Consider the following 16,444-nt stretch of genomic DNA (forward strand, 5'->3'; position numbering starts at 1 on the left):
TTACTTGTGGTTGTAACTGAATGACTGGATTGTGGTGAATTGGATGTTGATTGAATTGCTTAGGCCTGAGGCTGTGATTGGTTTGTGTTTGAGATTTAGTAAAGTATGAAAGATTAAGCTGGTTCAGCATAGACTTAATGAACCTATGCTTGGAACAAATTAGTCATTCATACAGTCTAGGAAACTTTTAAGAGTTTTATAAAGAAAATATGGGTCTGGCATTTTGAATAATTAACTAATACTTTTAAAGAAGGTTAATTTTCTTTTAGATGTCTCTGAATGAAATTAACTATTTGCGCTTTATTCTTTACTTTCACGGCATTCTCGACCTCTACTGAGAACATGTGGTTTGGTTCTCACCCCCAAATTTTCCACCCTTTCAGTGACACAGGTTTGAAGACGCAATTTGAAGCTGCGAGCGATTAGTAGGTTTTCTTTATTGTTTTAATTGGTCTGGTAGAGTCCCCTCGTTGATTGTCCCTTGAGATTTTATTTCATATAGAGGGGTAGGTTTGGTATATTGTATTTGAGTTTTATTTGGTTTCTTTTGTACAAGAATTATTATCAATAATATTTATGTGATTATTGTTTGTTGGAGAGCTTTGATATATGTCTTTAAAGAACAAAAACAAAATTTTCTGGAATTTTCTAAAAACTAAAACGCGAACTCGATACAAAGGCTTGATAATTAAGTAGTTAATACTAGAGAAGGTTACGTAAGACTAAAAGGCTTAACCCGCAATACATGGAACCTTTCCAAATACTTAAAAGAGTCGGTCTAGTAGCTTATCAAATAGTCCTTCCTCCTTATTTATCAAACCTTCATGATGTTTTTCATGTCTCACAACTTAGGAAATATATTCCCGATGAGAGTCACATTTTACGACCAGAAACAGTACAATTATGAAATCATTTGACATATCAAGCATCACCGGTTCAGATCGTAGAAAGAAGTGATAAGCAGCTAAGAGCCAAGACTGTTCGCTTAGTCAAAGTAACATCAGAACCAAGGGGAGAAGAAGAGCACACTTGGGAACTGGAAGATAAGATGAAAGCTAATTACCCGCATCTATTCCTAGGTAACTGAAATTTTGAGGGCAAAATTTTCTTTTAGGAGGGTAGAATGTAACAACCCTGATTTTCGAGTACATGAGATCTTTTCTGAAAGTACGAATTTCTCCGGAAGATCAGTAAAGGGAACACCTTTGTTATATCATCAAGCATCTCAATCCTCATTATCATTATGTCATCCTTAAGCTAGAACCTCCTTTGAGGCAAGCTCGATAATGCAATCACGAAGAACCTAGTTTTTGAACCGTATCGGTTGGCAGTTTTGATTCTGATTCTTGTAAATAGTCTTTGTTTGACGAACCGGACTCGATTCATGAGAGGATAGAGATGATAGTATAATATTATCATTATATTAGTATTAGAAAATGCTTGAATGATATTATAAGGTTACCTAGTCTATTTTTGTTAAAAACAGAAAATCAGTTTAACCGGGTTTACGGTTTACTGGTGCAGCTTAGCACCAGCACTCTCTGATGACTTTAGCAATGCTAAGGCCTCATTATACATGTTCTATTATCATAATAAATGTGTTACTAGTGTCATTTATGCTAGTAGCTCAGAAAATAATTTTTAGAGATGTTTTTACGAGTGTTCCGATACACCTAGTTTTAGTAGTTGTACACCAGAGATATTTTAATATTATTTTAACCCACCTCCAAGCCAACCAATCACAACTCACCCTACACCCCCAAAACCCCCAAGTCTGCCTCATTTGCTCATTGTGGCCGAAAATCACCAAGAGAAAAAGGAGAGAAAGTTCTTGGTTCATAAATCTTCAAAGCTTGATTTCTTCTGAACTAAAACTCAAATCAAAACTCCGATTTCACCAAAATGATCCTCTCTTCTTCCTCTACATAACCATATAACATATCAAGGTTGGAAATAAGGTGAGATGGCTGTCTCCCTCCCTCTTCAATTCGGTTTTCAAGGAAAACCATGTAAACATGTGTTTTCTTGATGTTTTTCCTTAGGAATCATGCTTAACTTGACTTGAGGGCCATGAAACGTGAATTTCCAGCAACTCTAAGGTGATATATCTCTTCCTAACATGCTGAGTGAGATTTGGTCAGTTGAGAGTTTTTGGATTTAAAGTTGTTCTTGATGTGATTTAGGAGGAAAAAGTGCTAAAGGACCACCTGAAAGTCTAACTGAATTAGGAGCAGCAAAACCAGGTAGGGTGTCACGAAATTAATCTTGATTATTTGTGTTTGAGATGTGTGAATGTTGTATGATTTGGCTGTGCTAAAAAGTGGTTGCATATATGATTGATTCTTGGTGAAAATTTGGTGAAATTTTGATGAAATTTGATGAAATTCAAGCTATGAATGTGTGTTCTTGTGGCTGCTGGAAAAACGAACCCTAGGCCCTAAATTGAGGTTCAATTTGTGTTGAAATCATGTGGAAAAGATGGGGTTTTAGTGGCTGGGAATTTATTATGAATTTTGGTAAAAATCGGTTGCTGAAAAGATTGAAAAACGGGTAAAAACAGAGAAAGAATCTGAAGAATTTATGAAGAACATGAAGAACACTTTGAGTGTGGTGAAGAACAATGAAGAACACCTTTTTGATTCATAAAAGGGCAAAGAAGTAATTATTTTGGTGTTTGAGGGGTTATTTTGTAATTTCTGAAAGTTAGGGTGGTAAAAGTAGAAATATTAAAAGTTTTGGGTGGTAAAAAGTGAATTTTAAAGGTTAAAGGTTAAAGTAAAGTTAATTTTCGAAAATATATTAATAAAATAATAAATAATAATAAAATATTAAATAATAATATTTAATTAAAAATAATATTTTAATAAAAATAATAAAATAATGCGAAAAAGGCAGTTTTCTGTAAAAGCTTTAGAAAGACAACTTTAAGTGCAGAATCTCATAATTACCTTCATAAAACACTTAGGGAGTGGTAAGAACATATTAGTGAGGCAAAGATAAATAAAAGATAAAAAGTTGAAGAAAAGATAAAAATCGAAGGAAAAGTCTGTAAAGTTTTAATGACAGAAAAACAAACAGACAATAGTGAACGAACTAGGGCAACATAGTTAGTCCTTGAGTTGTGACTAGGGTTAGGTATAATATGAAAAGTTAAACTGTTTCAGTATAGACTTAATGAACCTATACTTGGGACAAGCTAACTATTCATACCGAAATTTACATAAGCTTTAAATACATACGTTAAGCAGAGAAGTCAGAGCAGAATAAAGTAACACAGAGAACATAGTAACCAGAATAGAGTAAAGAGATACGAAGGGAAAAGAGTAATATGATAAAGAGAAATGGTTTGAGCCAAGCTTTTGTACAAGTGAAAGATGTAAAGTTTGTATAGTATGGTTGAACAAAGAAAGAGAGAGATATTGTATAAGAATATGTAACTGGAGATGAATAATGAGAATGATAACTTATAAGGACAATTACACTGATTCTGTTGAGGAAAAGTATTCAGTTTATGAAATTGTTGGCAAGGACGTGGGTATTGTCCCGCTTGCGTATTTATGATTATAAAAGATAATAAAAAGCAGAGGGCCTGTTGAAAGGTCATTTGTTGCTTAAAGCAACCCAAGAGCTTCTGTAGGGAAACTAGGATACCTACAGCAATTTTCCGTTCACAAGAGCTTCTGTAGGGAAACTAGGATACCTACAGCAATTTTCCGTTCACAAGAGCTTCTGTAGGGAAACTAGGATACCTACAGCAAGTTTTCGTTCCCAAGAGTATATTTCCTGCGAGTAGAACGCAGAGGCTGTCTCAATAGAGCTGCTAATAATTATATGCGCATTTAATTGAACGGAAAATCGTATCCGGGAAATCGGGAACTCGTGACCGGATAAATGTCGGGAATGCAGGTGCTAACCGACACATGAGCTCATGGCCTGTACTAGGACTAGACATGCATCATTCTTGTCTGCGCATCATTCTCTGTTGCATTCCTTTCTGGGTGTGATCTATTTCTTTGTGTTTGTCTGCTTGTATGCTATTTCTATGTTTTTATTTTCTTGTATTCTTTTGTTTGTGTTCTGCTTTCTATTGCCTCTACTTTCTCTATCTATCTTTATCTTTTGGTTACTGCTTCGCTATATTCTATTATTTGTCTGCTAATCGACCCCAAATAAATGAATATAACTAATAACCCCGACCCTACTAAGAACTCCCCAGTTCTTACCCCTTCTCTCTCCCTTCCCCTTCAGATGGAAGTAAGAGTACCTTACCGTAGTTCGTTGATGATGGTTCTGCGAAGAGGATCCAGCTCTAGATAGTCTTCTGAGTCTAGGGTGAATATCGTTCTCTGATTATACGTATATACTGTGAGACCAGCCAACTTCTGCACCCCGTTCGTATGCGCACTTTAACCTAAATCCTGTGTACGAGACTCCCGTTGTGTGGCTACTTGATGAGGTACCAGAGGGACGTCCTATGGCAATGTCTGATCATGCAGAGGAATAGCAGATGATGTCCTACCTTTGGTGACGTTCACTTGACTTGAGTTTTGAAGACATAGAACGTACTTTCCCTCGCTTTAGTAGTTTAGAGGGACTAGGCGAGTATAGAGTCTAGGCTAGCCTGGGTGCCAGCTTAGGGACTTCTTGAACAGGTCAGGACCTGGGATGTTGTATGTATATATATGTATATAGTTATTATCTAGCTATATCTAGGGGTGTTCTAACTAAAAGTCTATACTTAAATAAAAGTTGGATCACTGAATGTTGTTGACTGCTTGTGATGTATTTATGTGTAGTTGTTTATAACCATTTTATCTGTTATTATTTGTGAATTGATTATAAATGATTATGTTTATTCATCCAAACATTTTCAAAAAAAAATATACGTCGCAAATTAACCACGCTTTTAACAACTCCGTTTATTTTCAAGAGAACCTGATTTTCAGCAAACCATTTAGTATTCAAATTCCAACCCTTCAATACCCCTCAAAACCAATTCCAAATCAACCACCAACCAAACTCATTAACATTTTCTTATACCAAATAATAGCTCAATAGTAACAAATCCAACGTAACTCATTAAAAATTCAGTAATTCTCAACCATTCCAATCACAATTTCAGCCACAATTCAATATTCACACAACCCATCAATGTCACTATCAATAATTCCGATTTACACTTCACAAGCACAACTTAGCATTCATATCATCAATTAATCACTCAGCAACAATTAAGACTATTTGCAATTTACTCAATAAACCTTGCGGGCATTCCTAAATTGAAATCGTTTTAAACCCCCTACCTCGATGTCGCATTAACCACACAAAATCGGAAATGCAGCAACCCTCCATGTTCTAACGCGAGGATAACAGCATCAACCACAACTCTAATAGCAGCAACAGCAACTTTGGGGGGAAAATTAATAATGGCTGTAGCAAGTGCAAGGGCAAAACAGAACAGATTATCAAAGGAGTAATAACCAGAAAAATGTTTGTAGAACAGAACCAACCGTACCAAGGGAAGACAGGAATGGAGCAACAGCTTTGGTGCTCAGAATAACAGGAACCAGAGACCAGAGCATTGTCCTAGCGGCCACAGCATCAATTCGGTCAGTTAGGACAGTAGGGACACCAACGAGATCGGAACAGCGGAACAAAATAGAAGTGGGACAGAATCAACGAAGGAAGAAGCGGGGTTACCGGTGAATCTGTCCCGGTTTTGGCATCGACAACAAGGAAAGAACACAGGTCTTCTCCCTTCTCACGTTTCGTTCAACGGCACTCTCACTTCCTTTTCCCCTTGACAACGGCAAAAGCAGCAAGGACGGGCTCCTCCCCCTTTTATGTTAATGACAGCAGAGGTATTCTCCTCTTGTAGTGACTTGAATGGCAGCGACGATCCCAAACAGAACCAGCGGCGTCGTCCCCTTCTCTCCATGCGCAGCAGCTCTGATTGATGATGGTAGCAGCGACGGATGCATGAGGATGACAAAGTCGAGGCCTTCTTGATCATCCCAGCGTCTTCCTCCTTTTCCTTTACTCCCCGACTCCCGAGCTCTCCATCTCCCCTCTCGATCTCTCTTCTTCCCCCTTCGAGCTCCCCCTTCTCTCCTCTATTTCCCCCCTCCTTTCCTTCTGTATGTATGTACGTTTAGGGATTTAGTATATGAAATAGGAATTTGTGATATTAAGATTAAAATTAAGATTTTATAAAGAATATGGATAGATATGAATAGATATTTTGATAAAATTGGAAGGAAGAGTACTTTTAAAATCAAATATACTCTCTTAAAATATTTAAGAACATCATTTATCAACATATTGCTAAGTGGAATTAATTATTTTCAATTTAAATTATAAAATAAGCATATTAATCACATTTTTATAAATATAGTTTAAACGCAATACTAATTATTCAAATTAAATGATATAACCTTTTATTATTTTTCTATCACCGAAACTTTAATTTCAATTTACAAAATATCTAATTATAATAAAATTACTTAAACTTTAAGTATTTATAAAAATCCATTTAATCATTCCTAATAAATAAATCTCCTAGAGCTCAAAGTAATAAAATAAACCATAATTTATTCATAATAGAAATTACTTAAATTAAATTATATAATACTTCCATCACTGAATTTTATTTTCAAAACATATGAAATAACCAATTATAAAAATTACATAAGAATATTGATTAACTTAAACTCCAAATATTAATAAAACTAATTTAATTATTCTTAATTGACTAATTTATGAAATAAGATATCAAATTAATAAAATAAATCGTAACCCTTTCAGAATAAAAGTTACTTGAATTTAATTATACAATCCTTTCTAATTTTTCAATTACTAAAATTATACAAAATATTTTATTATAATAAGATTACTTTAAAATATTAATTGATTCAAAATAAAACTATCTCCGAATCTATTTAATTAGTTCTAACAAAATAATTTCTAAAATTACAAAATTTAAACTTAACAAGATAAAATCACAATTTATTTATATTTAGATTTTCAAAAATGCGGGATGTTACATTCTATCCAACTTACAAAAATTTTCGCCCTCGAAAATTGATATAAAATGAAGAAAAAATTTATATTCACATCCCCTTTTGAATATTTTAAAGGCTCCAAGAAAATCATATCACATAAACATAGAAGAAAATATACTAGGTAATGCTAGAGTTGATAAAATAACTTAACATAAGAAAAATTTTTAAATCCAAAATCAAATAGGCACATATTCGTTCACAACTTTTAACAAAACATGATCACTTCCTCTCGTCGCCTCAAAACTCCATAACTCCTTATAACTTCATAGACTAACCAGATTCACTTTCCGTACGCACAAATCGTGTCCCTAAGAACTAGCGCATATAAGGAATACGAAACATGAGAAGAGAAAGACAAACGACATGAAAGGTTTATGCGAGAATTTGGAAGAATATTCAAGTTCACAGTTGAACAAGATGGTATTTCGCCAGGATTTAAAGGAAAACGTGAAATCATCAACAAACAAGGATATATAAACAATGAAATGGAGCATAAAGGGAATCAATTCAAGGCTTAGGAAGAAATTTTGAATCGAACAATTTTAATATAAACATCATAGGAAAAATAGTACAAAAATTTTGAACAACTTCAATTTGAAATAGAGGGAATTAGTTTATCTTTTCCAAAAGAACATATGGCTGTCTAGTGATTAACGCTATTAGTTTACCATTGCATACCTCATGGTATCAAGTTTGGCCACCTTAATACTAATGATTTATGTATATGGAACACTAATAGGTTATGATTTAATTTAGATAATTAACATTTTGAGTTTAATTGTATTTTATAAAATGTGATTAGTATGCTTATTTTATAATTTAAATTATAAATAATTATTTGAGCTCGTTAATAGATAGATAGATAAAATCTTATGTGTTTTAAAAGTAATCTTTATAGCATTATATTTAAATTCTAAATTGTTTCCTAACATAAATGTTTTGTAAAATTGTTAAATTACTCGTATATATATTTTTCCTAGTCTTATGTTTCTTATTTTATGCGTACTGTTAGTATCTAATACGTAAACACCTTAACCAATTACATTAACACACTCACACTACCACCCATCCTTTCTCCAGAGATCCACGTATTCCTTTATTATGAGCATGGTTCTGAAAACCGGACCGGACCGGCCGGTTCAACCGGAAAAACCGGGAACCGGTCAGTTAACCAGTCCGAGTAAGCTCAAAAACCGGCCAGCAAAAAACCGGTAAAAAACCGGTCGAACCGGCCGGTTAACCGATAAACCGGTCGAACTGAACGGTTTTTTAACGGTTTTTTATTAAATTAATATATTTAAAATTATTTTTAAGTTTTTTAATAATTTTATTTAATATTTAATTAAACCGGTTGAACTCCGGTTGAACTCCGGTCGAACCATTGAACCATTGAACCAGTAACCTCACTTGTTCATTGACCGGTCCGGTTCTCGCAACCTTAATTATGAGCCATTCATCCATAGCTAATGTAAACCACATATTTCCAAATGAAAATCAGAATTTGATTCAGAAAATTAGAGAAAGAAAGATCGAGAGAGAGTGAGACACAGAGGGAGAAAGGGGGAAAACAAAAACAGAAAGGGTCAAAGGGAGGAAAGAAGATCAGAGCTCACGGAAGGAAGAAGGCTTCGATCTCACTATCCTCGTGCACCCGTCGCTGCTACTATTATCAATCGAAGCTATTGCGCGTAGAGAGAAGAAAAGAGCGACGAACAGGGAGACGCGTAGCTGTTGTGGACATTTACTGGAGTTGTCGCGCGTAGAAAAGAGGCTACCGCCGATTCGGCCCAGGATCATCGTCGCCGCCGCTACCATTGATGAAGTCGGCGCCATCGAAGGGGCCACTGGTGGGAGGAACCCTAACTGTCATTGTTACCATCGAACAGGACAGGAAGGGTAGGAGTGACGTGATGAGAGAAGAGATTCGTTCTGCCACTGATGCACTTGCTAGTGTTGTTGAGGGAGTCCACCGTCCGAGAAGCATCATCCGCGTTGTTGCTGTGAACTATTTCAGCCCTGCCCTGGAAAAATGCCCAAAAATGTTTTTGTTTCGGTCTTGCCACCATTATCGCGATTATTGATGACATCGCTGCTGCAGAGGGTCTTCGGTATCACTGTTGCGGTTGCTGCCACGAATTAGGAATAAAGGGAATTGCTGTGTTAAATCCTGCGATTACGACATCGAGGTAGGGGGTTTAAAATGATTTTAATTTAGGAATGCCAACAAGGTTTATTGAATAACTGCAACTAGTATTAATAGTTGTGAGTAATTAATTGATTATATGAATGTTGGATTGTGATTGCGATTGTGCTTGGTGCTGTGATTGAATTGATTGTAATTATGTATGGTAGATGATTGAATTATTGATTGTTGGTTGTTGAAATGGTTGTTTGGTATATTGCTATGGCTGTGAAAGTGACTTGAGATTAGTAGAGGATTGTGGTTTTGACTGATTATGTATAAATAGTTGAGACTAAGATAATCATTTGATATATTTGATACTGGATTGAGAATTGTTGAAGAATTAGAGCCTGAAAGACTAAACTATTATTAAGAATCTGGTTTTCAAAAATAGAATGGTTACTTTAAGGACGGCCTAGTAATTTGCTAGTGATCGAAATGGTATGAGATTAAAATCTGAGTAAACTTTAACAAGTGTAGTTGTTAGGATTTAAATTTGAAGGTTTCGTATTAACCGAAGATTTAGTTATGATTTTTTTTAAAGTTAAGCTTTAGAATCTGAATTTATGCATTACCTTTAAGTGAAGACAGTAATTTTGAAAGACTGTAACTAATTCTGTGATGAACGGAATTGCGTTGAACCAAGTCCTGGTTAAACTTGGGAATAATTGGGACTGAATTGGAGAGTTTGAGACCTTTTCATTAAATATAAGATTTATGGTGAATTTTTGAGTAATGGTTGTAGGATCTGATTTTTACTGCAGAATTTTTGGAACAGCAGTAACTTGTTGGCTCTGCTGTGAATGTTCTGAATTGAATTTTGAAGCGAAACTAATTTTAAATGAAACTTTAGTCCTATTATTTTAATGCCGTAAAATTTCAGAACAATTGGACTTGTAGTTTTAAAGATATGAATTTTTGAAAGATGATGCATTATGCAGAAAAAACCAGATTCTGTTTTCTTAAATCAGTAACTTTGAGAATTTATAACTTTTGATCCTGGATAGATATTGAGATGCAACCAATTGGAGGTGAAAATTAAGTATGTTTAGCATATGTGACTTAAATTTCAGGGCTATCCATGTTTTAATGAGTAAGTTATGGGACTTGGAAGAAGATAAGTTCATTAACTTTTAAAGCAGAATTCTGCAGAAAATTAGTCAGTTTCTAGGTTATATAACTTCTTCATTAAAAATGATATTGACCTGAAACCAATTGGAAAAGAAACTTGGATGAGTGAAGTTGAACTGTATTAATTTTCAAAGTCATTGGATTTAACTTGGATTTTATATTGAATTTCGAGTGTCACATGCTGCTGCTGTTTTTCTGGTTTTACGCACTGCAGAGCAGTCTTGGTTTTTCCTTTATTCCTAAGGCTAGAGAAACCAGAAAATTATGATCCTTGGTTTGTTAGAAAGCTTATTTCAAGATGAACGCCTGGACATAAAGTTTGCGCAATTCCGAGTTCATTTGCTATATTAAAAACAGAAAAGAAGATAGAGTGTTGAGAATGCTTGAGTGAGAGTTATGAGTTAATAAAATTAAAGATGAACCTTAGCGTTATATGGCTGATTCAATATTGGAATTCGCTTGTTTCTGAATTGAATTGATATTGGAAAGGTTGAAAAGAGTTTGGTAAATTGTTTGGTTGGGACCAGTAAGGGTGGCTAAGTCCTATTTTCAAAGGAGATTATGTCCGAATTTTTATAAAAGTATAAGGACTTAATCAAAATCAATATTTAAGGTTTATTTAATGATAATAACTTCAATGATTCTTTTAAGAAAAGATTATTTGGCATATGAGATTGTTGGCAAGGGCGTGGGTCTTGTCCCGCTTGCGTATTTGCAATTATGAAAGAAAAAGGAAAGAGTAAAGTACTTATTGTATGATTATCTGTTGCTTGAAGCAACCCAAGAGATATTTGTTTATTTGTTTGTTGCTTGAGGCAACCCAAGAGACATTATTTGCTTTTTCACTGTTTAAAGCAACCCAAGAGCTTCTGTAGGGAAACTAGGATACCTACAGCAATTTTTCGTTCCCAAGAGTATATTTCCTGCGAGTAGAAAGCAGAGGCTGTCTCAATAGAGCAGCTAATAATTATATGCGCATTTATTTGAACGGAAAATCGTATTCGGGAAATCGTGAACTCGTGACCGGATAAATGTCGGGAATGCAGGTGCTAACCGACACATGAGCTCATGGCCTGCACTAGGACTAGACATTCATCATATGCATCTATGTGACATTGTTTGGGTGTGTATATTGTAATTGGTTTGCCTAAGTGAATAATTCTGTTTAACTGCTAATTGCTATACTTGATGTAATTGCTCTTGATTGTGTTTGAACCTCATTACTTGTGGTTGTAACTGAATGACTGGATTGTGGTGAATTGGATGTTGATTGAATTGCTTAGGCCTGAGGCTGTGATTGGTTTGTGTTTGAGGTTTAGTAAAGTATGAAAGATCATCATGGTAGCTGCTAAGAGAACAAAACGGATGTTAGAACTGCCAACGGAGCTGCTGGGTTTAGTGATTTCCGTGAGTTCCGACATCGAGGTAGGGGATTTAACGTTTTTAATTTAGAATGCCCACCAAGTTATTTGAATAAGTGCAAATGGTTAACAATGGTTAAGAATTTCTTGATTGACATGAATGACTTGAAATGCATTTGAAATTAGTTAGTTGTAGTGATTATTCTGAGCTGTGACTAAAATTAGATGCTGCTGTGAATAATGATTAATTTAGTGTAATTTATTAAATTGAAATATGCTGAGTTAATTATTGAAAAGCTGTCGTATAGATAATTGATGAATTGAGTTTGGATTTTTGCTGTGAATGTCTTTGGGTTTTGTTGTTGTGAATGTTTAAAGTTGTACTTGATAATAGTTTTCTAATTTTTGATGGATTTGTTAGAAATTCTGATCTTATGTGATATCGCTGAGTTGGCTGAAATCTGGTTGTGAATTGTATTTTGAATTGCTGATCTTTGTGATGGATTAGCTGAGATTCTGATCTTGAATGAGTTATTTTGAATTATTTGATATTGAATTGGAATTTTAATAAATTGGAATGGCTGTGAAATGGACTTGTGATGGGTTGGAACAGGTTGAAATGTGGCTGCAAGTGGTGATTTATTTAATGTTACTTATTAAATTGAAATATGATGATGTAATTATTGAATGAAATGTATCTGAGAAAAGTTAGTTGTGGTAATTATTCTGAGTTATAATTGAAGTTGGATGCGGATGTGAACTGAGTTCAGGTTATGGCTGTGATATTGAATGGCTTCGTTGCCGTGAGTAATTAACTGATGAGGTTTACTTTGATTTAAGGCCGTGATTGTTACGGGTTTTTCTGATTATTTTAGAATTGCCGGAAATTCTGATTTTAGTTGATTATGCCAAGTTGGTTATTATTGTTGATTTAAGTCTAATTAGAGTTGATTTTGAAGACGGTTAAAGAATTGAAGGTTGACCACTGGACTATTTTCTTAAAATATGATCTTTAGAATGAAATGGTAACTTTGTTAATAACTAAACAACTTTAAAAATAACTAGAAATATGAAAAGTTATTGTCTTGGATATTAGTTATGAATTCTTGAAGGTGGACTGGTTTATTTTTAAAGAATGGTTTATAGAAACTCTGATTTTAATTAATGTTAGGATGTTGGTTTTCAAACTGATTTATGTTGAGATGATTATTGAGCTTCTGTTGTGATAACTGCTGATAAAAGAATTGGAGATTTGTTGAGAAAGAGGGAACCCGTAAGGGTGGCTAAGTCCGAGTTTTAGGGGAGGTGCTGCCGAAATTTTATAAAAATTCGAGGTTTCATTTGTAAAGTTATTTTAGAAGCTTTGAATTTGGAAAATTATATTACTTGAGCTTTATTTTGTTTAGAAAAGAATTAAAATATTTTGAGTTCAATTTACCAAGGAAAGGAATTATGTTTCGAACTTGAATTATTTAAGAAAGAAATTATGTTTTGAATTTGATTCAATATAGAAAGAGTTATGGTTTGGGCTTGAAATAAAGGATTACTTTTTTAGAAATTTGGTGAAATAATAATATTTGAATTGGAATAGTAAGAGAAATGATTTTTGAATCTTTGTGAAGTTAGTAAGGTTGAGAAAGAATTTTATTTGATTATTTCTAAAGAGAGGTTATGTTTTGAAAAGTGTTTAATGAATTTAAAATAAATGATTTTTCTTGAGCCTTTCGATAGAGAACCAAACTGAAAAATAGTTTTAAAGTTGGCTTGAGTCAAGATTGCTAAAGTAGAGATAATGACTGACTTGATGGTTAAGATTTTTATGGATAAATACCTGAGAAAGATAAGAAAGGTTTAAAGAAAAATATTAAGAACTGAAAGGGAAAGAGAGAATGACGAATTGATATGTGGATTGTTGCATTTTAGAAAGGATAATGAAAAGTGATAAAAGGCGGAAAAAACCCCATGAACTGTTAGTTGTTTAACTACGGGGAAAAGCCCACAAATTGATAATTGGTTAAAATCGGGAAGTTCCCACAAACTGAATGATCATTGATCTCGGGGAAACCTATAGATTGTTATTTGCGGGAAAAACCCACGAACTGATAATCATTGATTACGGGAATAACCCACTAACTGTTATATGTTGATCTCGGGTATATCCCACGAACTGAAGATCGTTGTTTGCTGTGTATCGGTCTCGGGTATAACCCACGAACTGAGGATCATTGTGTTTATTCATTTGTTGCGTTATGGCAACTCCTGAGATATTTATGTGATGATCTGCTGCGTGAAGGCAGTCAGATAGATGGTGGTGCGACCACTGAGAACGCTTTCCTGCGGTACAGATCCATATTTTAATTCTGTAAGGCAGAGGGGTTATTTCCTGCTACAGAAGTACCGTGACCACCTGTTCCATTTCTGTAGTGGCAGAGGGGTTATTTCCTGTATACAGAAGGTGTGTCGGCATACAACCCTGCAGTGGCAGATGTGTTATTTCCTGCGTGCAGTGGACCCTGTGGTGGCAGAGGGGTTATTTCCTGTACACAGGGGTATAGCCAACAGGAAAGCCATATCCGGCTAGTAATGCTGGGTTACGTCGGGAGCGGGTAGAAACCGACAAATGAGCTCATTACCTGCACTAGGGATAGACATGCATCATCCTTGTGTGTGCATTTGCATTTGATTGGGTTTGCTCGCAAATGAACTCGGAATTGCGCAAACTTTATGTCCAGGCGTTCGTCTTGAAATAAGCTTTCTAACAAACCAAAGATCATAATTTTCTGGTTTCTCTAGCCTTAGGAATAAAGGAAAAACCGAGACTGCTCTGCAGTGCGTAAAACCAGAAAAACAGCAGCAGCATGTGACACTCGAAATTCAATATAAAATCCAAGTTAAATCCAATGACTTTGAAAATTAATACAGTTCAACTTCACTCATCCAAGTTTCTTTTCCAATTGGTTTCAGGTCAATATCATTTTTAATGAAGAAGTTATATAACCTAGAAACTGACTAATTTTCTGCAGAATTCTGCTTTAAAAGTTAATGAACTTATCTTCTTCCAAGTCCCATAACTTATTCATTAAAACATGGATAGCCCTGAAATTTAAGTCACATATGCTAAACATACTTAGTTTTCACTCCCAATTGGTTGCATCTCAATATCATTCCAGATTTAAAAATTATAAAGCCTCAAAATTACTGTCTTAGAAAACAAAGCCTGACTTTTACTGCATAATACATCTTTCTTTGAAAATCCAAATCTTTAAAACCACAACTCTAACAATTCTAAATTTTTATGAAATTAAAGTATTAGGACCAAAGTTTCATTTAAAATTGGTTCCATCTCAAAATTCAAACTGCAGAATTTCCAATAGAGAAATCAAGTTGCTGCTGTGTTAAACGTTCTGCAGAAAAACCAGATTTGACATCCCCAATTCAAAAATTCACCATAAATCATAAACTTAATGAAAAAGTCTCAAATTTACCAGTTTAGTTCCTTGTATCCCCAAGTTTAACCCAGATTTGGTTCCACGCAATTCCGATAAACACAGAATTAGTTATAGCTTTTCAAAGCTGCTGACTCAGTTTAGAAGTTATGCAGAAAATCAGATTTTAGAATTCAACTTTGGAAAATCATAACTAATTCTCTAATTGATATGAAACCTTAAAAATTGAGTTTTCACAATTACACTTAATATAATTTACTTAACACTTAAATTCTTATCATTTTAGTCACTATAGAGTCACTGATTCACTTTCAAAGTTGCCGTTTATTTTCAAGAGAACCTGATTTTCAGCAAACCATTTAGTATTCAAATTCCAACCCTTCAATACCCCTCAAAACCAATTCCAAATCAACCACCAACCAAACTCATTAACATTTTCTTATACCAAATAATAGCTCAATAGTAACAAATCCAACGTAACTCATTAAAAATTCAGTAATTCTCAACCATTCCAATCACAATTTCAGCCACAATTCAATATTCACACAACCCATCAATGTCACTATCAATAATTCCGATTTACACTTCACAAGCACAACTTAGCATTCATATCATCAATTAATCACTCAGCAACAATTAAGACTATTTGCAATTTACTCAATAAACCTTGCGGGCATTCCTAAATTGAAATCGTTTTAAACCCCCTACCTCGATGTCGCATTAACCACACAAAATCGGAAATGCAGCAACCCTCCATGTTCTAACGCGAGGATAACAGCATCAACCACAACTCTAATAGCAGCAACAGCAACTTTGGGGGGAAAATTAATAATGGCTGTAGCAAGTGCAAGGGCAAAACAGAACAGATTATCAAAGGAGTAATAACCAGAAAAATGTTTGTAGAACAGAACCAACCGTACCAAGGGAAGACAGGAATGGAGCAACAGCTTTGGTGCTCAGAATAACAGGAACCAGAGACCAGAGCATTGTCCTAGCGGCCACAGCATCAATTCGGTCAGTTAGGACAGTAGGGACACCAACGAGATCGGAACAGCGGAACAAAATAGAAGTGGGACAGAATCAACGAAGGAAGAAGCGGGGTTACCGGTGAATCTGTCCCGGTTTTGGCATCGACAACAAGGAAAGAACACAGGTCTTCTCCCTTCTCACGTTTCGTTCAACGGCACTCTCACTTCCTTTTCCCCTTGACAGCGGCAAAAGCAGCAAGGACGAGCTCCTCCCCCTTTTATGTTAATGACAGCA

The sequence above is a fragment of the Arachis stenosperma genome, chromosome 6 (genome assembly GCF_014773155.1).
Source record: "Arachis stenosperma cultivar V10309 chromosome 6, arast.V10309.gnm1.PFL2, whole genome shotgun sequence".
NCBI lineage: Eukaryota > Viridiplantae > Streptophyta > Magnoliopsida > Fabales > Fabaceae > Arachis > Arachis stenosperma.